This window comes from Thalassophryne amazonica, chromosome 14 (assembly GCF_902500255.1).
Source record: "Thalassophryne amazonica chromosome 14, fThaAma1.1, whole genome shotgun sequence".
In the NCBI taxonomy this organism is placed as follows: domain Eukaryota; kingdom Metazoa; phylum Chordata; class Actinopteri; order Batrachoidiformes; family Batrachoididae; genus Thalassophryne; species Thalassophryne amazonica.
The window spans coordinates 94,030,950-94,054,763 of NC_047116.1; the positions used below are offsets into that span (position 1 = coordinate 94,030,950).

Here is a 23,814-nt window from a genome sequence, read left to right on the forward strand (position 1 = left end):
GAAAGTAATAAGATTTCAAAAACTACAGAAGAAGCATAAAAAGTGTGAAACTAAAGCTGTTTTCAGTAAGGAAATATTTGAAAATATTAGTAAAAAAAAAACACAAGGCAGGCCACTAAGTATATTTGTATTTTTTCAAACAGTATATGACATATAAAATTACATGTTTTTTGTTATTTTATTATTTTACTATTTTTCACAACAGTAAGTTGTGCTTCTCAAGAGACATTGCTGTCCTTCCTCCCATCCGGCACGTCCTTAGACTCAAGAACCATAAAATTCTAAAAAAAAAATCAAATTTTTATTCATCAACACTGGGAGGTCAAATATCTGCTTGCCAAACAAATCAAATCATGCATTTTGACATTTATAATGCTTTTTTTTTTTTTTACTGAATTTTGGGTTTCAAGTAGGAAGTTACAGAAGCCCTGAAATGCTCACATCGCCCACTAGGTGGTGACAAAAGCTGCCTCAAATGTGCAGTTCGGTCATTCATTCAATTGAGAAGCTAAATTTGGTGACAATAAGACACGGCTAACAGCCAAAAATCATCTTACAGTTGTCTCCCTGCCCTAAAAATGACAATGACAACACTGACTTGCCGTTCCAAACACAGCGTCATCTGTATGTACAATGCCCCGTGGTGTGTACATCGGTCCATCACTGACTGGACTGGGATGAGGGAGATGAAGAGTCTTGTCCAAGGCCTCAGGGAGCGTGAAGTGCACACCTGGAATCAAACCTGGATTTTGGGGAGTCCAGTTTCTATCCCACAGAGCCACCTGCTCCTATTCACATACGAGCATGAATTAAAATTGTTTCTTGTCATAATCTCCACCCAGAAACTAGAATCTATTGAAATTGAGAAACTGAAGGATAAAAGTCCAACATTTACAAAGAGTGACGGAGAAGAACAGACCCAAATAAATGGAACACAGCTTTTGTCTGGACTCTTTGTCTTGTTGTAGGTTGTTGAAAACTAAAGGTTTTTGGGGGGGGGGTTGTCTATAGATTTTCCCACATTTACATTTGTGTTCTGTCAGAAGGAGACGTCTCATGATATTAACTGAGTGTTATTATTTTTATCTGTTGTGTAAAATATGCGTAAATTTAATTTGCATAATTTATGAACATTTCTGTCACTCCACCTAGAAACAAGCCTCCATCCAATCAGCCCCCCCCCCCCCCCCCCCCCCCCCAAAAAAAACAACTTCTGGAGCCACCAGTGTCAAAAGAGCTTATAAAGGCAACTAATCCTGGAAAGTAGTTTTGACCTGAATCAAGCTGGTTTTTAAGCAGCAGTGAGCCACAAAGATGTGACACATCATGGAACATTTGGCTTCAGGGAGGAAAAAGATCCGACCGCTCAGTTCTACTGTGCGTCTAAAACAGGCAATTTCATTGATTATCTACCCGAAGACGTGAACTAATCAGAATATTGTGTCTATGAACCAAATTGACTTGTGTGTGTATATGTGTGTGTGTGTGTGCAACTTCAACTATTGAGCTGCACTTTTTGATCTTATCCAGCAGGTGGCACTCCCACTCCATTAAAAGTGGCCACAGTCAGTTCCACCTCATGGTTCAGCAGAACAGATGTTTACTGAATGTGCAGAAAGTGATCAGACATCACATACAATCATCACGAGCAAGAATATCTGATATTTTAATATTTAATATTTGGCTTTCAGTCATTTCTGTCAGCTCTTCTTTTTCTGGGGAACAACGACTCTACGACATAAATCTTGAACAGAAACACAAACATCCAAGAATGTTGTGCACATTTTGATTTGTTTTGACACTTTTGAAAACAAAACAAGGATAAAATTAGGTGTATGGGGTTAAAAACACACACACACACACACACACACACACACACACACACACACACACACACACACACACACACACACACACACACACACACACACACACACACACACACACGTCTCTTAGAACAGAGATGAGACACAGACTGAGGTGTTTGGCCGCAGTGACTACAGGTATGAAGGGGGTATGAAGGAGAGACACTCATCTTCAAGGACACTGTAGACTCAAACCCTGACCGTGAGGCCTCCTTCACAGGTGTTGGACACAACAAACTGATGGCACGCACGCCTTTCCGATGGTGACCACCAGAGGATGCTGTTTGACCAAAGTGTCAAGAAAAGCTGTGAGCATTTCAAGTGTTAGTTACATTGGAGGGTAGGTGTTGATGGAACAGCCAAAGTGATTTTCTCCTCCAACCTGCTTGTGCGACACTGGGGTAGAGATGGTGAAGTAGGAGCTCTCAGCCAACCAGCACCCCATGGTCAGGTTAAGAGTAAGATGGAACCCTCACAGCTTCACAACCTGAAGAACATGCTCCTTTTTAGTGTGAAGAGTTAAAAGTGGAACTGGAGGATGGACAACATTCTACGAGCTGTTAAACATGGGTGTGTTAGAATCATGGTCTGAGGCTTGTTGTGAAGCCAGTGGAACTGTTGCATTGGAGCTGGTTGGGGAATTGGAATGGCCTTCTCATGGTCCTGCCTCAACATTTTTATTATTATATTTACTTTGCAAATATGCAGCATGGCGACAAGCAGTTCGTGAACTTCTTTCCTGGTTCAAGATCATCTGTGCCCATTCTCCATGGAATGTGGAGTTGTGTCAGGAAGGGCATCTGGTGTAAAAAGATCCATATCTGATCTGCTGTGGAGACCAACGAGTGAAAGAGGGAGAAGCTGAAAGAACTTATTTTACCTTCGTGAGAACATCTATATTGTTGTAAAAAAAAAAGGGCAAGTGTGCCAAGAAATCTGGACTTTATCCCTCTAATCAAATCAAGAAATTTAACTGAACTCTTCCAGTGGTCAACATTCAGCCAAATATTCTACCAGAAACTCCCTGATAAGCATCTGGTCACGGTGAAACTTGCAAAGGAACATTCAACCAACTGTTAAAGGTGCTGGTATGTACATGTTTCTGCCTGTGATCATTTCACAATCACAAATCAATGAAAGGTCAATATTGCCAGGACATGTCCAGTATAACCAACTGTCTACATGTGTTTTGGGCAACAAAAGAACGAGATCACGGATACAAGCAGCAGAAATAAGATTCCTCCATCAGGTAATCTGGGCTTAAACTCCTGGACAGGGTGAGAAGTTCCTATCTGGAGGGACTCTGAGTAGAGCCGCTGCTTCTTCGCATCGAAAGCAGCCAATTGAGGTGGTTCAAGCATCTGGTGAGGATCCCCTGGTTCGTCTTCCTGGGGAGGTCTTCCAGGACGTCCAACTGGGAAGAGGCCCCCGGGGGAAACCTAAGACACACTTGGAGAGATTGTATGTCCCAGGTGGCTTGGGAATGCCTGGAATCCACTGGGAATATTTACAGGACTTGGTTGAGGATAGGGAAGTGTGAGATGAGCTGCTTGATCTGCTGCCACTGCAACCTGGGCAAGCGGTTGAAATAAAAGACACCAGATAAGTGAGATTAAAACTTCACATGCATCAAGGAAAAGGAAACTGACATCCCCTATGTACATGAACGCATCACCAAGACTCTGTTTCCTCTCAGTACTCATGGAGAATAATTGTGTGGTCAGTTTAGTAGATTAAAATAATGATATTAGAGTGGGAGACAGTTACATCCATCTTCTACACGAAACCAAGTCATTGCCATTCAGCTGTTGCAGTCATTAGACTACAAACCGAACCATCCCAGACTGTTCTGAGCACGGCACAGGTAGTATAATGGACGTCACCTCGTAACAGTCCCAAAATGTTCCTGTATGGTCACAATGTAGACGTCCTTAAAGAGGTAGCCAATATATGGTGGCGTTTCAGTGAACATTCAGGACATCCTTGGAATGTTTAAAGGACGTCCTGCATGGATTCACCTGAAATTGTTGACTCTTCTGGGGCCGGGGGCACGAGGATTCAACCAGATAGTTCAATTTAGCAAGGGCAGATAGCCGAGGATTGTCTGTACAAAAATTCCAGAAAAAATACATTGAATAGTGTTGAGAAAATCAGAGGGTGGCCTTTTTTTTAACCCTTCTTGAGGTCAAGGGGTCCTTCGAATGAATCGAGGTCAGTCAAAAACTTTGTGTAGGGTGACACTGATTCAAGGACTCTATATGAAAAAATTATGCCCTAAATCATACTAGCATGTTTGTCCGTGGGGATCCACCGGGCTCTAGATTGGGTCGTGTTTATATAATAGGTAGCTGACATTTTTCAAGGGTGGTAATAAATTATGCAGTTTCGATAATGATTTTAACTGAAAGTGCAGGAAAGTTTGTGAATAATTGTTTTTATTACCAGTGATGAATCTCAGGGCACAATGTTACAGCAAGGTCAAGGAAGGAGCGCACATATACACAACATCACCGTAGTCCAGCACAGGCAAGAAGGCCGCAGCTATCAGGAGCTTCTGAGCTCCTAAGAAAAAACATGATTTATTTCTATAGAGGAAGCCTAGTTTCACTCTTAATTTGGAGATTAAGTATTTAAGATTACTTTAAAAGAAAGCTCAGTGTCAATAATTAATCCCAAATACTTGTAACTGCTGACAAGCTCAAGAGTTTTACCTCGAGCAGTTTTAATTAATGGTATATTCTCCAAGAAAACAAGTGACTTTGGAAAAAAAAAAACAACACAATTTTGTATTTTTCAGCATTCAAGACCAGTTTGAATTTCTCCAGACGTCTGCAAAAATTCAAATGCCTGTGTAATTGGGTTTGAACAATAGATTACAGTGTCATCTGCATATAGATGATAGAAGGCATTTGATAGGTTTCTACACAGATCAGTAGTTTAAATTGTGAACAAAATAGGTCCTAAAACTGAACCTTAAGGAACACCTTTTGTGATCTCAAGGAAGGTGGAACTAATGCCAGTCATCTGAACACAGTGAATCCTGCTTCCCAAATAATCAGCAAACCAAGATACAGCATGTGTGGATACACCATGTTTGGAAAGAATTTCTAACAAGAGACTGTGATCCACAGTATCAAATGCCTTTGAAGGATCAAGAAACAGTGCAACACAAAACATTTTAGAATCCAGTGCCTCAAACACATCATTTAAAACTTTAAAACTAGCAGTAACAGTGCTATGCTGCTTCCTAAAACCAGACTGAAGAGAGTTTAAAATATTTTTTTATTCTAAAAAGTCCTTCAATTGATCACAGACCAACTTTTCAAAAATTTCTGCCAAAATGTATAATTTTTAAGATCAGTCTGTAATTATTCACATTTGAAGGTTCGCCTCCTTTTAGCAGTGGGACGACAAAAGCAGATTTCCAGAGTTTAGGGAGTTTGTTTGTACTTAGGCTCAAATTAAAAATGCAAGTTAGAGGCTCAGCAATCAGATCCGCAGCCAACCTTAAAAAATGGATCCAAACCATCAGGACCAGCTGATTCTTTTTGGAATCCAACATCTTGAACACCCTACAGACCTCAGAAACACACACAGGTTTAAAATGAAATGAGCACTCAACAGGAGGGCAGTTTACAACAGCAGATTCACCATTTAAAACAGTTTTTTAAATTACTGTTGAGGGACTGAAACAAGTGCGCTGTTTTAATGAACTGTTCATTAAAATAATTTAACATTAGAGTCCGACCGATATGGATTTTTCTGAGGCCGAGGCCGATGCCGATAATGATATCTGGATGAAAAAAAAATGCAGATAGCCGATAAATCAGACGATATTATTATTATTTTTTAGATGAATAAAATGTTGTTGTTTTTTTGGACCCTTAACAAAAAAGGTATGAGCTAAAAGCTGAAGCTTTGTCCTCATATTGATTAACTTTATAACAGAGAAAAATTTTCAAGTTCAAAAAATGCAAAAATGCAATTGGAGCAGTTAGGGGGCTATTCAAACGGGCCACTAGTAAGATAACACTCCTGAAACGATCTTTGCCATATCACGTGAGGTAAATCTGCCCTACGATTGGATTTTGGAAAACCATATGATGGAGAACCAATTCTGATTGGACACTCACATTGCACACATCATCACACATCTTCCATGATGAGTACCAAGATGGCCGACGGTGGACTGAAAGTCCGCGGAGTTAACTTTTCAGCAAAAAAAAAAAAAGCAAGTTTCTATCTCATATCATTAAAAGGTTATTTACAATTTAATAAAGCTTGGTCCCAGCCGTCGTATACGACGGTGTCGGCCCGAGAGGATTAATGGCAACGGCAGTAATTCCCAGAACCCTTCCAGACAACCAGTAAATCTGAATATTTCAACCTCTTAGCAGTAAATGAAAGTTTTTCATGCTAGAAGTAAGGTCTACACAACGTGAGCTTAATAAAAAGCGTGACCGACACAATGAAGCACATTTGACACATTACTACTGAGTTAAACTGAGTTAATCAAACTGAGTTGAACTGAAATGGGAGAAATGTGGGGTGAATGTAATCGCAAAGTTATTACAAACAACATCCTTATAAACTGACTTGTATGCTTTTGTCAGCCGATCAGTGCAGTGTGACAGTGAACCACGGGGGCCGGTGATGAACACATTTAAGCAAGGGTGTAAGCAGCTCACAGTTGAATGGAGTCAGAGCTCCACCTACTGGACAAACGGTGTAAGGACATTTTACATTGCCGACACATTATTTCAGTAACTGTTCTGTTTATGAGAAATTATCGGCATTCTATCGGCAAAATTTCGGCCAATAGTGAGTACTATGAAAAGGGCTTATATCGGCCGATATATCGGTCGGGCTCTATTTAACATGACACATTTATCAGTCAGATTTGTAGAATCTTTGACCAGGAAATTAGGCAGCTCACTCGTAGACACAGCAGCAGAAGCAGATGTAATAACTTTCCAAAACTTCTTGGGATATTTAACCTCTTAAACCCTAGAGTCCCCAAATTTGGGGACTTGCCCTGTTTTGGAACATTTGAACACTCATAATTAACCAATGCTGACACCAACATACACTTATTATACATCAAAATGTCAAGCGAGGTCTCCTCTACAAAAGTATCCACTTCAATCACATATCAACTAACCACAGCTGAAACGCCAAACAAATAAAGAAATTGGAATTCATTTTTTGGGGGAAAAAACCAAACTCATTTACTCCTACCAAGTATTATTTATTTTCAATTATTTTGCATCCACAACATCCCCTAGGACCTGTCTTTTAGCTGATCCAAATCTTTGCATTTTTGACCCTGTACAAGCTGAGAAATAAATCATAATGTATGGGTATGTGATTTTGGTGAAATAGGCTCTAGGGCTGAAGGGGTTAAAATTCCGATTTAGGCCAATTCCTTAAGTCGTCAACAGGTCAGATTTTTTGCAATGCAACCTCAGTCTGAACCGGAATTCATGCAGCTTTTCCCTCATGACTGATGTTTGTTACAAAGCCGTGCAAGAGGTACTCAGACTAAATATCTGTCCATGACCATGTCCATGACATCCTGAAACTCTGGACGAAATGTTCAGTTTGTGATTCCACTACTCCTGGCTCCAATCAGAGCTTTTTGCACCCCCACTGCAGTCAGTTTTCATCATGCTTACTGCTCACTCCAAAAAAGAAAATAATCTGCATTGTATTAAAATTTTAGCTTAAGCTGTAATAACTGAGCAGCCATATATGTGTACAGCTGCAGGTCATTCACACACGCAGTGATCAGCACACAGCCAAAATAGAGAAATAATCATTGTACAAATGTAGTTATATATTTGCATTCAACTGTAATTGTATATTTGTATATATGTCAGTAGGGACATTGTCAGTGACATCCTGCAAGCCATATCAGGAACGAAAAAAGAAAGCAAATGTATGCATAAACACACAAAAGTCCAAAGTGAATGTGCAATGTAAATATATTTTTAAAGAAAAATACACCACTCAATGACAAATGATGTAGAAAGAACGACGCAACGTAGTGCAACTGAAACTCAGCGCCACACATGCATGACTGCTGGTTGCTAATATGTCCAACATGTGCACACACGCATGATGTGACCGAGTCCAGTTGCAGTCTGGTGTGAAAAAGTGAAGGGAGACAGAGTGATAAGGTCACACTATGGTTGGGTGTGTGTGTGTATATACAGTTTCTGATGATATCTTTGCTGTTTTTTGTGCATGTGGGTCAATACAGGAAGATCAACAGTTCATCCTGGAATGTGTTATTGGTCACATATGAAAAACAACAGACCAGGCAAAAAAAAAAAAAAAAAAAAAAAAAAAAAAAAGGATCTGAGCAGTAGGTGGGAACAGAGCATAAACTCCTGCAGTCTGAACGTAGTCTGAGACCCACACATGAACATTCTGATCAAGTCCTCAATGATGTGTTCTACACAACTAACAGAGGACCATATGGGAAGGTACTATTCTATTTACATCCAAATGTTCTCTTTCTAACTTTGGTTTGTGGTCACAGAGGAACTTTGAACTGCAGCTCTTATATAAAACATAAAAAAATTAAAAAAAATAGAGCGCAAACCTCAACAAACACTAATTTCCAATTCAACCAATTTTTACCTTGGAAACATTTTCAAGGTCAAAGTCGTGTTAGAAGTGACTTTTCATAAGTTAAATTAGAGGTGATCACATGTCAGGGGGTCTATTTAGTTTGAGGTTTTTTTCTGGTGTTGTCAGGGGTTTTTTTCCAACTTTTTCAGTTTCTGAATTCTTTTTCAGATCATTTTCACAGGACATTGGTCATCTCTGCTGTGCAGAATTTGTCATTGCTTTTTGGCACTTGGTTTCCGACTGATAATTCGAACATAAATAAAGACATAAAATTGGAACCTCCTTCTACTTTTGGTGGTGGAGCTAAATCCATAACTTTTGATTGAGATATAATGCAAAATGTTCACCAAATGGGCTTTTCAATGTTAAATTCAAATGTCCACAAAAGTTTCAAACTTTGTCAGCTGATATTGTCAGTCTGCATCTCACTTCAAATATGAGAGTGATTGGGGCACGTTTGTTACCTCCGCCAAGGAGGTTATGTTTTCGGTCGAGTTTGTTTGTTTGTCTGTCTGTTTGTCAGCAGGATAACTCAAAAAGTTTTGAACGAATTTTGATGAAATTTTGTGGAGTGGTTGGAAATGACAAGAGGAACAAGTGATTCAATTTTAGTGGTGCTCTGGATCATGATCCGGATCCAGGAATTTTTTTAATGATTCTTCACCATTGCGGGATAGGGGGAATTTTGACATTCTAGTTTCTAACTCCACAAAAACAAGGCAGAAAGGCTTGAAAAACATTAGGGTGTAACATAGTCAAATGTTCTATCAAACAGCAAAGTTTGGTGATGATCGGATCCGGATTCCGGATCTGGTGATCCAGAATATGCAAAAATATAGGGAAAATAGAAAATGTGTCAGTGTGAGGTGACAAATGAAGCTAGAGATGCACAACTAAAACCAAATTGTAGCTGAATCTGTACTGATTCAGTAAGGTGTCATCAGATTTGATGTAGTTTCAAATGTTATGGAGCTAGATCCAGAAGAAAACGGCCATTACCGAAAAATCATTTTTATACAATAACTTTTGAACTAATAGACAACTAAAAGACATAAAAGTGATTCCAAGTTCTAGTGGTATGTTTTCATGGTCAAGGATGTCAAATACGAGGTATCTTATAAAACTAACCGGCAGTTTTATAAAAAAAAAAAAAAACTATATGGATTTGATTGACATGCGATTACACCAACCATGCTTGAACCCTCGTGCGCATGCGTGAGTTTTTTCACGTGTCGGTGACGTCATTTCCCTGTGGGCAGGCCTTGAGTGAGATGTGGTTCCGCCCTCTCGGCTGAATTCCTTTGTTTCACACGCTGCTCGAGACGGCGCGCGTTGCTTTATCAAAATTTTTTCTGGACCTGTGAGGAATATCCGAGTGGACACTATTCGAGAAATTAAGCTGGTTTTCGATGAAAAGTTTAACGGCTGATGAGAGATTATGGGGTGTTTCTGTCGGTGTAAGGACTTCCCACAGAGCAGGACGTCATGCAGCGCTTCCAGGCGCCGTCGTCGGCCTGTTTCAAGCTGAAATCATCCTAATTTAAGCCTCTGTTGACCCAGGATGTCGTGAGAGAACAGAGAACTTTCAGAAGAGGTCGGAATCAGCAGTTTATCCGGACATTCCACTGTTAAAGGAGATTTTTTTAATGAAAGACGTGTGGACGGATTGGCGCGTCGGCTCGCAGCCAGCGCAGCGCGCCCGCCACAGGAAAAACACCTCCGTGTTGATAACCATTTGTAAAATCCAGGCGGCTTTTGGTGGCTTTCAGTTGAGTGAGTATCTGAGAAATTGTTTAACAGCAGGGCATGTTCCAACTTGTCCTTAAGGCTTCCAACAGAGGCCCGCTCCGTGGGAAGTCCTTACAGCAATAGAAACAATCCAAAATCTCTCATCAGCCGTTAAAATTTTCACAGAAAATCAGCTGAATTTGTCGAATGGTGTCCACTCGGATGTGCCTCACAGTTTCGGAAAAAATTTTGATCAAGCACAGCGCCAGTCTCTCAGCAACTTCTCAGACAAAGGAATTTCGACGAGGGGGCTGGACCACTCCTTCCACAAGGCGTGCTCACAGGCGAATGACGTCACCGACAGGCGTGAACAAACTCTCGCATGCCCACGAGGGTTCAAGCTTGGCTGATGTAATCACACGTGATTCAAATCCATATGGTTTTTTAAAAAAATAATAAGGTCAGATACTTTTCTCACAGACCTCGTATATGAGAAACATATTAGATTTATACAGAAATACGCTGTTTTGGTGCATTTTCCACCATATTGGTTAATTTTGTTCATAAGAGCAAAACTGATTGGCTGTCACCGTGAGCTTCCCAGCATCCTTCACACCAGTTGGGGGAAGCCCCCACGTAATCTATGACACTGCTATCAGACTGTACAGGTCACTACTGTAAGTAATTCAAGGCCATTTGTTCTTTTGAAATTATACCCTTCAGGGGAATTTTTCTTTTTTGAGACAACTCAAATTTTGATCACATTGGCAGTGCCCATTTAAAGACGAATAAATAAAATGACCACGGTGCTGAAGAAAACTGTTTTTATGATTTCAATGTTAAAAACTCCAAAGGCCACACACCTTTAAGTCCCCAAACATGACTTGAAAGTCAATCAGAGTTAGATTTCCTTTCTGTTCAGTTGTGTGAAATCGCACAACTCGTACGTATCCCTAAATGGTCGAACAGGTGGTGTGACAGCTGTTCCCAGTTTCCCCTGCTTCCATGAATGTTTCATGTTTTTCTTTCATTCCTCAGAAGCTGAGAACGTTCCTCCAACATCCACACTTTATATTAAAATGTTAAAAGTAGCCGGTTGTGTGTGTGTTTAACCCTCAGTGGCATTTGGTGCATACCAGCGGTGTGAGCTCAGAGCTCCAGAACCTTCAGTTGCTCTCAGACACACACACCTGCTGTTGGAACATGTGTACAGCCTTTACAGATCCGTGTTTAGCCGTCTGGATCAAAGCCCTGGAGGTGACATGCTCCAGCTTCTGCAGAAAAACCCTGTTCCCAAACAATCGCTGCAGGTTTGGTTTGAAGGTGCAGCACTTTGGGTTTTTTAATGCTTTTTTTTTCTATTCGGTTTTGTGCAAAAGGAAGCGGTGGGTCGAGTGTCTCACTTTTAGTTGACAGACATTAACCTGATCGGCACACAAAGTGACCCATAAAACTGATTTTAGTGCAGAAAAGTACTCTGTTGACATGCCGCAGTGCACAAACATCCATTTAACCTCAAACGCTCCACAGTTAACACAAAAGGCAGTTCCTGCCTCAGGGGCCGAGCCTCCAAGAACACCACCCCGCGTCTTCCTGGAAAACCGCTCCTGACCTGCGTCAACACGCCATTGTCAGGCTAACTAACACCTCGTAACCTGGCAACCACAGAGGGGAAAGGAAGTCCAAGTGGTCGTGTCACGCCATGTGACTGCAGAGTGTTTGTAAACAAGAGCGAGCGAGCGAGTGAGGGAGGGGCTCAGCCCCGCATTCAATACTGAACCATCCAGGAAATTTATTCCAGGGAATGAGTTTGTACTTGTACTCGGAGCTGACAAAAACCAGCATCTTTAAGAAGGTGAAATTGCAATATTTTTTTCCCTGCAATAAATACTGCAATGTTAAAACACACACACACACACACACACACAAAAATTTAACACAGAACTTGAACAGCTCTCTGGAAAGAACAGCTCATTCTCCAGTAATGAAGGTGATTTTTAGAGGAACATTCTGCAAATAAGATGTGAAAATCTGTGTGAAAGTAAGATGTAAAAATACAAAAAAAATAAATAAATAAAAATAATAAGATGACTCTGGAAGGAACTCAACATCATCCTTTCTGTACGTGACGTGACCCTATACAGCTGACAATGATTTGTTTTTTCAGCCATTTCTGTGTTTTTCTCCTGTTTTGCATCACCACAGAGAAGAGCTCCTTTCAGGCTCAAAAACAAAGGAAACGTACAGTTCTTCCATCCTGGTATTTCACAATAAAAGTGCAACATACAAATGCTGCTGATGGCCGGAAACTTACATCAGCACAGAGCGTTTTCCATCCATCCATTTTCCAAAGCCGCTTATTTCAATAAAGGTCACGGGGGGCTGGAGCCTGTCCCAGCAGTCACTGGGAGAGAGGCAGGGTCCACCCCGGACAGGATGTCCCTCTATCCCAAGGACACATATAGACAGACACACGCACTCTCTCACTTGCTCCTACGGTCATTTTAGAGACACCAATTCACTGAACCTGCATGTCTTTGGAGGTGGGAGGAAGCCGGAGAACATGGGGAGAACATGCAAACTCCACACAGAAAGGCCCCAGGTGGGAATCAAACCTGGCACCTTCTTGCTGTGAGGCAACAGTGCAAACCACTAAGCCCACGTGACACCCTGCAGAGTATTTTGCTAAGAAAAACACAATAAAACAATATTATACTTCAGGAGTAATTTTTGTGAATTTCCCCCACAATTTAACACTGATGAGCACAGACACACACCGGCGTCGCAGACTGAATAGTCCATCCCTAAAAACTGTTCTGCCCTGCCTCCACTGCACATACCTCATTTCAGAGCTCAGCAGCTCATCTGACAGAGTCTCTTCACCCAAAGCAATCAAATGGATTAAAGTGATTATTAACCATCAGATGACAAGATAAAACCTCTTAAATCATTCTAAAGTCAGTTTGAAGCAGAAACGAGGTGATAATCGGTAAACTGCAGCTAATGACGCATGCACAGTGAAGGCAGGACAGACCGATTTTTAGGGGGGACCGTTCAGTCTGTGACATCGGATGTTTGGGACAAGTTGAAGGTAAGCCGACATGGAAAAACAAAAAAAAACAGTGCATGGAAGAACACTTAAAATGGAATCATTTACAGAATGTTCTGTCAGACAGATCTCTCCTATTAGTCAGAGAAGATGAGAGCTGTGTGAGATTGTTTTGTTTTTTTCTTTTTAATTAACAGCAATAAGAAAGTTGTTGGGTGATTTAATTTGCCTTGCTGGACACTGAACGCCTCACGGTGTGACTATTACACACAAACACATCAAGATGACAATGGTGAAACAATAGAACATGCAGCTCTAATTCCAGTGGTCCACTACTAAACCTCAAACACAGTACCTGTACCACTTTCCACCTGTGTACTCTGACTGGATTTGACCTTTGACCTTTTTTTCTATCTACAATCTAATGATTTAACAAGACAAAGAGAAAATGACAGAATGAAGAAAACAGACCCAGTTGGACAACGTCTGCTGCCTGAGCAGTCTATTTCACACACACACACACACACACACAGCTACCGCACAAGGAAATTCATTCAGCAGAGGCACCACGATGGTTTGCTTTTCCCATGAATCAGCTCTTGAAGTAGCTCTGAGTCCACCCCATTCCACCTGCTAAAACCACCTGTGCAAGTGTGGGCTCATGCAGACTGACTCCTTTTTTGGTTTATTACCACTCCAGCAAAAAAAAAAAAAAAAAAGAGAGCCCAAACTCACATCTGCAGCTCCTTTCTGCCCATATGTTCACCTCATCATGACATGTGCACAGTGGCTGTGCCACACTAGCCCACTTTATATTTGTCAGAATAATTACCGAAGTCACGTGTCAGAACACCAGGGCATGAAAAATTATGCCTGAAAAGGAGGTGGGCGGATGCACACAGCCAATATTCCATTCATTGGAATGCCCGCCCCTCCATATATTTCTATAAAATGTCTGACTGCATCACAAATAACTCACCCGTTTAGTGCCACATGGTGTCAGATCTGTTTCCCCTTTGTTTGCAACACTCGTATTGCAAACTCTCAAACTGACAACATTGTCATTGACTACTACTAATTAAGAAAAATTGCATGCATGCTGTAAAATAATTCAAAAATAAAAAAAATTCTAATAAATAAATTTCTCATGCAAAACAAAAGTAATTGTGGGTCATCCAGTCCAGCACAGTGGGCAGCACAATGGATTAGTGGTTTGCACTGTTGCCTCACAGCAAGAAGGTCATGGGTTTGATTCCCACCTGTGGCCTTTCTGTGTGGAGTTTGCATGTTCTCCCCATGTTTGCGTGGGTTCCCTCGGGGTGCTCCAGCTCCCTCCCATATCCAAAGACATGCAGGTTAGGTGGATTGAGAGCTTTAAAAACTGTACAGGTCTCCTTTGTAAAAGAGATTTCGATTTCAATGGGATTAACCTGGTTATATCAAAGTTAAATTCAATTAGAAATGTACAGAACTTGGGAAAGACCAGCACACACTGATGACGCAGTCACAGTTAACAATGCGGAAGCGATGAGAAAAACCTCATTAAAACTTCTTCTTTCTTTTTTTTTTGCTGTTTGCAATGTGTTGGGGTCACGAAATGAATTTAGTTTAGGGTGAGCATTTAAGTAACTTTCATTAAAATGCTTGAAGGAGGCGCTGTCGTGTGTATACAGTAAAATAGAAAAATGCGTTGTGATAATGGTGAAACTTTGTGGCACTGCTGATTTGCTCACACTCTAAATTGCAAAAATCATGACACATAACATCTGTTCTCATCATGTGCAGGGATATTTTCGTTTTAATTACACTTTAGTTTCAGCTTACCAAAATGTGCGCACGTGCATACCACCACAATGTGCATGCATATTAACATAGCAGGAGAGACAACTTTAGGGGATCATCCATGATACTCAGAAATAATCTACTTGAATTCTTTCTCAGCCCTTTATGAAACAACAGAATGAGTATGCTTTCAGTGGAGCAGCAGCCTTTAAGGTGCTTACAGAGGGTGAAGATAAAACTGCTGCCTCACATAATAGTTTTGTTTGTTTTTTTTAAGATTTTGTGATCAGATGGAGCCAGAACTGATCACTAGATGCTTCTTGTCCTGTGGTGTGTCACATATAGTCCAAAGACCGTTCATCTGTTCTTGTTAAGTTACGCAGCACAAAAACTGCAGGTTCACTGCACGCTGTCTTGTACAGTTTCTATGAAGAAAGAAGGTCTAACAAAGCCGCATGGAAAATACAAAAAGCGCATTACCGGATCAAATTTTTTTTTTAAAAATGACAAGTACAAGTAGAAACACAGGTTTACATAAGGAACATGAAAAGTGCTCATTAACAGTGGCCAGCAGCCATGTTCGATTCATAAACATCCACAACCCAATACATCTAAGAATGGATTGTCCATCACTCATAGTTTATAGAGATGGAAAAATTCCCCCCCCCCCCCAAGGACTAAACCAAACCAACTTTTTCAGGTTCCTTAGATGACGCTATAACACAATCAGGATGTTCCCAAAAATAAAAACTGGCCTCAAGCCAGTTATCAAAGATGGCGTTCAAGATGGCGTCAAAATGGGGTTTTTCACTAAAACACCTTTACACAACATATAAACAACTTAAATATCACAGAGATTCCATTGGAAGACCATTAAAGGTCACAGCAAACTCATTTGTGCCTAAGCTAAATTCATTCATGAGTTTAAGATTCAAAATGGCGTTCAAAATGGCCACCAATAGACCCTTACCATTGTTGTTTAAAGGTGTTTTAGTGAAAAAAAAAAAAAAAAAAAACCTATTTTGGGGGCCATCTTGGATAACTGGCTTGAGGCCAGTTTTTATTTTTGGGAACATCCTGATTGTGTTATAGCGTCATCTAAGGAACCTGAAAAAGTTGGTTTGGTTTAGTCCTGGGGGCAGTGCAAAGGTAGTGGTCGTAGCTCCCCTAGTAAATCGGAAGTCGATGTTACAGAAAACATATGACAACATCAACACATGAGCCCCTGATTCAATATAAATGTACTATTAACTAATCAATGTATGAATTTTAATGCTATGAATTGGAAGAGTGAAGCTGCTTCACTGCTACTTCAAACTCTTGTGAAAGGTCAACGTGAGGCTCTCATGAGAGTGGGCACAGTGACATTACGGTAAAAACATCAACAGTTTTAATAGCGCTTGGTCATATGACAGATAAGCCTGCCCAGTTGAATTTTATGTTTGGCTCAGAACTGGTTTGTTCTGTTCAGTTTGAACTTTGCCTATATTTGTACTGCTTTTGCTCCCCCTACTGGCATTTAAGGGTAGCACATTATTTTTTCGTTTAGTTACAGCCCTTGTTCTGATAGGTGAAAGAAAACCGTTAGTTGCTATGAGCCACGAGGTCAGCTTGCAGCTCCAGCTTTCATCTCGTTTCTTTCCGCTGTTTGTGTCTAGGAAAAGGAGCGCTTGTGAGTGTATTCACATTTTCAGTTAATGCTGTTGTTACATAAGTGTCTGTATAATGTATTTTGCTACATAAATATTTAGTTTATTTACATGCACATATTGCTAATGTTAAAATAACAGTGAACTACAACTATTTACATTATTACGTCTGTGAATATATTACGCTATTTCGTATAAGTATTCAGTAATTGGTGTTGTATCTTTCTGTATCATTTCAGTTTTACAAAAATTGCTTCATGAGAATGAAGACAACAGTAAAGAGCATTCAGCTTTACTCCAGCTTCTGACTTTCTCTTGGAGCTTGTTCACCATCTGTGGGGAAAAATGATGCTATGCTACTTATCTAGTGCTAACAAAAAGTTGTCGGTTTCTTCTGGGCTTCTCCTGTGTTGCACTTTCTGCAACAGTATGCAGTACTGCCCCTAGTGGGGAACAAACGGCGAGCAGATGCCGCACCACAGTATCACAGTGCTGCAACACAGTAGTAAAAACTTAAAGAAGGTCCCTAGTCTTTCATGAAATATGTAATTGAAGATAATCAATGCCAGTTTTAGCTTATTCAGTTTTCCATCCATTTTCCATCCATCCATCCATTTTCTTCCGCTTTATCCGGAGTTGGGTCGCGGGGGCAGCAGCTCAAGCAAAGCCGCCCAGACCTCCCGATCCATACACACCTCCTCCAGCTCCTCCGGAGGAACCCCAAGGCGTTCCCAAGCCAGCCGAGAGATGTAGTCCCTCCAGCGTGTCCTGGATCTTCCCCGGGGCCTCCTCCCAGTGGGACATGCCCGGAACACCTCTCCAGCGAAGCGTCCAAGGGGCATCCGCAAAAGATGCCCGAGCCACCTCAACTGACTCCTTTCGACGTGGAGGAGCAGTGGCTCAACTCCGAGCTCCTCCCGAGTGACCGAGCTCCTCACCCTATCTCTAAGGAAGCGCCCAGCCACCCTGCGGAGGAAACTCATCTCGGCCGCTTGTACGCGCGATCTCGTTCTTTCGGTCATGAGCCAAATCTCATGACCATAGGTGAGGATCGGAATGTAGATCGATCGGTAAATCGAGAGCTTTGCATTATTATAAAAAACTTTTCCATGATAAAACTGAGTAAGTTTTATCATGGAAAATGAATGTCTACATTAAACAAATAATTGGATTGAATCATATATGGCACCAGATCAAATCATTCTATAGTAAAAAGTATCATCCCTGAATCCCATCGTAGCCCATGTGTCCAGATGCGTATCCAATTGTTTTTACAAGGGAGACAGGAAAAACACAACCAGTATATCTTCATAGAAATCAATGCAAACAAACCCGTTCTGAATAAAGAGAAAATTTAATAAAATATACATTGTTGAGCAACAAGAGAAAAGCTGCAGACTTAGTTGTGCAAATCAAACTCATGACAAAGGAAATGATCCCAAGAATGATTCAGACCCCAAGAGTTTCTCCTGCGCATACATTCTACAAGGTGTGTGCACATCTGTTTTCACAACCTCAATTATTGAACAGCAAATTATGTTTGTTCCATCGGAAGCCGTTATTCATCCAGAGCTTAATGATCGTGCAAACCTCAGTGTTTCCAGCAACACCTTGTTTAACGCCCACAAAGTCGACACAGACGCCCAGTGCGACCCGTCGCTGCCAAAGCAAAGCCCTGTGCCTGAGGAGACCGGCAGAAAACTTTTCATTTTACAGTACTGTAGTGATTATAGTGTCTCACTTTTAGTTGACAGACATTAACCTGATCGGCACACAAAGTGACCCATAAAACTGATTTTAGTGCAGAAAAGTACTCTGTTGACATGCCGCAGTGCACAAACATCCATTTAACCTCAAACGCTCCACAGTTAACACAAAAGGCAGTTCCTGCCTCAGGGGCCGAGCCTCCAAGAACACCACCCCGCGTCTTCCTGGAAAACCGCTCCTGACCTGCGTCAACACGCCATTGTCAGGCTAACTAACACCTCGTAACCTGGCAACCACAGAGGGGAAAGGAAGTCCAAGTGGTCGTGTCACGCCATGTGACTGCAGAGTGTTTGTAAACAAGAGCGAGCGAGCGAGTGAGGGAGGGGCTCAGCCCCGCATTCAATACTGAACCATCCAGGAAATTTATTCCAGGGAATGAGTTTGTACTTGTACTCGGAGCTGACAAAAACCAGCATCTTTAAGAAGGTGAAATTGCAATATTTTTTTCCCTGCAATAAATACTGCAATGTTAAAACACACACACACACACACACACACAAAAATTTAACACAGAACTTGAACAGCTCTCTGGAAAGAACAGCTCATTCTCCAGTAATGAAGGTGATTTTTAGAGGAACATTCTGCAAATAAGATGTGAAAATCTGTGTGAAAGTAAGATGTAAAAATACAAAAAAATAAATAAATAAAAATAATAAGATGACTCTGGAAGGAACTCAACATCATCCTTTCTGTACGTGACGTGACCCTATACAGCTGACAATGATTTGTTTTTTCAGCCATTTCTGTGTTTTTCTCCTGTTTTGCATCACCACAGAGAAGAGCTCCTTTCAGGCTCAAAAACAAAGGAAACGTACAGTTCTTCCATCCTGGTATTTCACAATAAAAGTGCAACATACAAATGCTGCTGATGGCCGGAAACTTACATCAGCACAGAGCGTTTTCCATCCATCCATTTTCCAAAGCCGCTTATTTCAATAAAGGTCACGGGGGGCTGGAGCCTGTCCCAGCAGTCACTGGGAGAGAGGCAGGGTCCACCCCGGACAGGATGTCCCTCTATCCCAAGGACACATATAGACAGACACACGCACTCTCTCACTTGCTCCTACGGTCATTTTAGAGACACCAATTCACTGAACCTGCATGTCTTTGGAGGTGGGAGGAAGCCGGAGAACATGGGGAGAACATGCAAACTCCACACAGAAAGGCCCCAGGTGGGAATCAAACCTGGCACCTTCTTGCTGTGAGGCAACAGTGCAAACCACTAAGCCCACGTGACACCCTGCAGAGTATTTTGCTAAGAAAAACACAATAAAACAATATTATACTTCAGGAGTAATTTTTGTGAATTTCCCCCACAATTTAACACTGATGAGCACAGACACACACCGGCGTCGCAGACTGAATAGTCCATCCCTAAAAACTGTTCTGCCCTGCCTCCACTGCACATACCTCATTTCAGAGCTCAGCAGCTCATCTGACAGAGTCTCTTCACCCAAAGCAATCAAATGGATTAAAGTGATTATTAACCATCAGATGACAAGATAAAACCTCTTAAATCATTCTAAAGTCAGTTTGAAGCAGAAACGAGGTGATAATCGGTAAACTGCAGCTAATGACGCATGCACAGTGAAGGCAGGACAGACCGATTTTTAGGGGGGACCGTTCAGTCTGTGACATCGGATGTTTGGGACAAGTTGAAGGTAAGCCGACATGGAAAAACAAAAAAAAACAGTGCATGGAAGAACACTTAAAATGGAATCATTTACAGAATGTTCTGTCAGACAGATCTCTCCTATTAGTCAGAGAAGATGAGAGCTGTGTGAGATTGTTTTGTTTTTTTCTTTTTAATTAACAGCAATAAGAAAGTTGTTGGGTGATTTAATTTGCCTTGCTGGACACTGAACGCCTCACGGTGTGACTATTACACACAAACACATCAAGATGACAATGGTGAAACAATAGAACATGCAGCTCTAATTCCAGTGGTCCACTACTAAACCTCAAACACAGTACCTGTACCACTTTCCACCTGTGTACTCTGACTGGATTTGACCTTTGACCTTTTTTTCTATCTACAATCTAATGATTTAACAAGACAAAGAGAAAATGACAGAATGAAGAAAACAGACCCAGTTGGACAACGTCTGCTGCCTGAGCAGTCTATTTCACACACACACACACACACACAGCTACCGCACAAGGAAATTCATTCAGCAGAGGCACCACGATGGTTTGCTTTTCCCATGAATCAGCTCTTGAAGTAGCTCTGAGTCCACCCCATTCCACCTGCTAAACCACCTGTGCAAGTGTGGGCTCATGCAGACTGACTCCTTTTTTGGTTTATTACCACTCCAGCAAAAAAAAAAAAAAAAAAGAGAGCCCAAACTCACATCTGCAGCTCCTTTCTGCCCATATGTTCACCTCATCATGACATGTGCACAGTGGCTGTGCCACACTAGCCCACTTTATATTTGTCAGAATAATTACCGAAGTCACGTGTCAGAACACCAGGGCATGAAAAATTATGCCTGAAAAGGAGGTGGGCGGATGCACACAGCCAATATTCCATTCATTGGAATGCCCGCCCCTCCATATATTTCTATAAAATGTCTGACTGCATCACAAATAACTCACCCGTTTAGTGCCACATGGTGTCAGATCTGTTTCCCCTTTGTTTGCAACACTCGTATTGCAAACTCTCAAACTGACAACATTGTCATTGACTACTACTAATTAAGAAAAATTGCATGCATGCTGTAAAATAATTCAAAAATAAAAAAAATTCTAATAAATAAATTTCTCATGCAAAACAAAAGTAATTGTGGGTCATCCAGTCCAGCACAGTGGGCAGCACAATGGATTAGTGGTTTGCACTGTTGCCTCACAGCAAGAAGGTCATGGGTTTGATTCCCACCTGTGGCCTTTCTGTGTGGAGTTTGCATGTTCTCCCCATGTTTGCGTGGGTTCCCTCGGGGTGCTCCAGCTCCCTCCCATATCCAAAGACATGCAGGTTAGGTGGATTGAGAGCTTTAAAAACTGTACAGGTCTCCTTTGTAAAAGAGATTTCGATTTCAATGGGATTAACCTGGTTATATCAAAGTTAAATTCAATTAGAAATGTACAGAACTTGGGAAAGACCAGCACACACTGATGACGCAGTCACAGTTAACAATGCGGAAGCGATGAGAAAAACCTCATTAAAACTTCTTCTTTCTTTTTTTTTTGCTGTTTGCAATGTGTTGGGGTCACGAAATGAATTTAGTTTAGGGTGAGCATTTAAGTAACTTTCATTAAAATGCTTGAAGGAGGCGCTGTCGTGTGTATACAGTAAATAGAAAAATGCGTTGTGATAATGGTGAAACTTTGTGGCACTGCTGATTTGCTCACACTCTAAATTGCAAAAAATCATGACACATAACATCTGTTCTCATCATGTGCAGGGATATTTTCGTTTTAATTACACTTTAGTTTCAGCTTACCAAAATGTGCGCACGTGCATACCACCACAATGTGCATGCATATTAACATAGCAGGAGAGACAACTTTAGGGGATCATCCATGATACTCAGAAAATAATCTACTTGAATTCTTTCTCAGCCCTTTATGAAACAACAGAATGAGTATGCTTTCAGTGGAGCAGCAGCCTTTAAGGTGCTTACAGAGGGTGAAGATAAAACTGCTGCCTCACATAATAGTTTTGTTTGTTTTTTTTAAGATTTTGTGATCAGATGGAGCCAGAACTGATCACTAGATGCTTCTTGTCCTGTGGTGTGTCACATATAGTCCAAAGACCGTTCATCTGTTCTTGTTAAGTTACGCAGCACAAAAACTGCAGGTTCACTGCACGCTGTCTTGTACAGTTTCTATGAAGAAAGAAGGTCTAACAAAGCCGCATGGAAAATACAAAAAGCGCATTACCGGATCAAAATTTTTTTTTAAAAATGACAAGTACAAGTAGAAACACAGGTTTACATAAGGAACATGAAAAGTGCTCATTAACAGTGGCCAGCAGCCATGTTCGATTCATAAACATCCACAACCCAATACATCTAAGAATGGATTGTCCATCACTCATAGTTTATAGAGATGGAAAAATTCCCCCCCCCCCCCAAGGACTAAACCAAACCAACTTTTCAGGTTCCTTAGATGACGCTATAACACAATCAGGATGTTCCAAAAATAAAAACTGGCCTCAAGCCAGTTATCAAAGATGGCGTTCAAGATGGCGTCAAAATGGGGTTTTTCACTAAAACACCTTTACACAACATATAAACAACTTAAATATCACAGAGATTCCATTGGAAGACCATTAAAGGTCACAGCAAACTCATTTGTGCCTAAGCTAAATTCATTCATGAGTTTAAGATTCAAAATGGCGTTCAAAATGGCCACCAATAGACCCTTACCATTGTTGTTTAAAGGTGTTTTAGTGAAAAAAAAAAAAAAAAAAAAACCTATTTTGGGGGCCATCTTGGATAACTGGCTTGAGGCCAGTTTTTATTTTTGGGAACATCCTGATTGTGTTATAGCGTCATCTAAGGAACCTGAAAAAGTTGGTTTGGTTTAGTCCTGGGGGCAGTGCAAAGGTAGTGGTCGTAGCTCCCCTAGTAAATCGGAAGTCGATGTTACAGAAAACATATGACAACATCAACACATGAGCCCCTGATTCAATATAATGTACTATTAACTAATCAATGTATGAATTTTAATGCTATGAATTGGAAGAGTGAAGCTGCTTCACTGCTACTTCAAACTCTTGTGAAAGGTCAACGTGAGGCTCTCATGAGAGTGGGCACAGTGACATTACGGTAAAAACATCAACAGTTTTAATAGCGCTTGGTCATATGACAGATAAGCCTGCCCAGTTGAATTTTATGTTTGGCTCAGAACTGGTTTGTTCTGTTCAGTTTGAACTTTGCCTATATTTGTACTGCTTTTGCTCCCCCTACTGGCATTTAAGGGTAGCACATTATTTTTTCGTTTAGTTACAGCCCTTGTTCTGATAGGTGAAAGAAAACCGTTAGTTGCTATGAGCCACGAGGTCAGCTTGCAGCTCCAGCTTTCATCTCGTTTCTTTCCGCTGTTTGTGTCTAGGAAAAGGAGCGCTTGTGAGTGTATTCACATTTTCAGTTAATGCTGTTGTTACATAAGTGTCTGTATAATGTATTTTGCTACATAAATATTTAGTTTATTTACATGCACATATTGCTAATGTTAAAATAACAGTGAACTACAACTATTTACATTATTACGTCTGTGAATATATTACGCTATTTCGTATAAGTATTCAGTAATTGGTGTTGTATCTTTCTGTATCATTTCAGTTTTACAAAAATTGCTTCATGAGAATGAAGACAACAGTAAAGAGCATTCAGCT

The 23,814-nt window shown here is 40.9% G+C and overlaps 1 protein-coding gene and 1 long non-coding RNA gene across 2 annotated transcripts in view; one reads left to right on the forward strand and one right to left on the reverse strand.

Moving 5' to 3' along the window:
• The window catches only part of tns1b (tensin 1b), a 432,602-nt gene that overhangs the window by 328,356 nt on the left and 80,432 nt on the right, over positions 1–23,814 (reverse strand). The gene's annotated exons all lie outside the window — the stretch shown is intronic.
• On the forward strand, positions 2,602–11,163 carry LOC117524521. The gene is made up of 3 exons (XR_004564789.1): positions 2,602–2,668; positions 9,551–9,558; positions 11,152–11,163. It is a non-coding gene; the product is annotated as an uncharacterized LOC117524521 (long non-coding RNA).